A 1,292-nucleotide genomic window follows, 5' to 3' on the forward strand; every position below is an offset into this window, starting at 1 on the left:
AAAAAGAAAAAACAAAAAGCAGGAGGAGGAGGAAGAGGAAAAGGATATTTGGGGGAAAGTCTGTTTAGATGGGACGGCTGGAGCTGCTGCAGCCATCTTGCAACCATGAAAGAAGCCAGTGTAACAGCAAATCTGACACATGGGGATGGGAGAACAGAGAGATGGAAAGATGATCCTGTAGATGTCTGTCAGTTGCTGAATCAATCAGAATCTCAAGCCTGTCCTCCCTCTGGACTTCCTCTCTGCGATCATAAATTTGTTTATTGTTGAAGCAATGTGAGTTGGTGGTTTCTGATACTTGGGTTGAAGACACTGTCACTGATACAGGACACGGGGTCAGATCTGAAGCAGTGGGGCAGCTCCATGGCCAGCAGCAGTGCTGACAAGGAGGCGGTGGAAAGTCACTGATGGGCTCATCTGGATTTGGCTGGGCATGAGACATCAGGGAAGCCAGTGGGTTGCTTGTTCAGAAACTTGCCAGCTGGTTTTTTTTGTTGTTGTTGTTTTTGTTTTGGTGGTGGTGGTGTGGTGGGGAGCACAGGGTCTTGCTCTATCGCCCGGGCTTGAGTGCAATGGCATGATCTTGACTCACTGCAACCTCTGCCTCCTGGGTTCAAGAGATTCTCATGGTGATCGCTTTGGCAGCATATATACTAAAACTGGAACGATACAGAGAAGATTAGCATGGCCCCTGTGCAAGGATGACACACAAATTTGTGAAGCGTTCCATATTTAAAAAAAAAAGAGAGAGATTCTCGTGCCTCGGCCCCCTGAACAGCTGGGATTACAGATGCACACCACTACGCCTGGCTAATTTTTGTATTTTTAGTAGAGACGGGGTTTCACCATGTTGGTCAGACTGGTCTCGAACTCGTGGCAATAAGTGATCCACCTGCCTTGGCTTCCCAAAGTGCTGAGATTACAGGTGTGAACCACCACCCCCAGCCGTCAGCTGGTTTTAAGATTCTAATTTTATAGCAATGTAGGTTGTTGTCCTGTGATTTCATCTTAACGTTCCTTTCCTAGCTGACACCCTCACTGATACCACATCTACCTGGGCCTTGGGGAACTCAGGAACTTCGAGCAACTAAGAACTGGAAGTGTTCAAAAACGTGCAAGATAATTTTTCAAAAATCATTTTTGTGACAAGTCATCAATCTATGTGTTCTGGCTGCTAATCTTCCTGGTACAGATGCAGACATCTGAGTCTGGGGGCTCAAATCACTTGGAAAAAGGGAGAGCCGGGGTGAGGGCCTACAGTCATAACTCCTCCTGGCACCTGCTTCAGGTAA

General features: G+C 47.1%; 1 non-coding gene across 1 annotated transcript; it reads left to right on the forward strand.

Annotated features, from left to right (window-relative positions):
• Positions 1-629: 629 nt before the first annotated feature.
• Positions 630-736, forward strand: LOC116270936. Its single transcript, XR_004179231.1, has one exon. It is a non-coding gene; the product is annotated as a U6 spliceosomal RNA (small nuclear RNA).
• The last annotated feature ends 556 nt before the right edge of the window (positions 737-1,292 follow it).

Source organism: Papio anubis, chromosome 16, assembly GCF_008728515.1.
Source record: "Papio anubis isolate 15944 chromosome 16, Panubis1.0, whole genome shotgun sequence".
NCBI classification, from domain to species: Eukaryota; Metazoa; Chordata; class Mammalia; order Primates; family Cercopithecidae; genus Papio; species Papio anubis.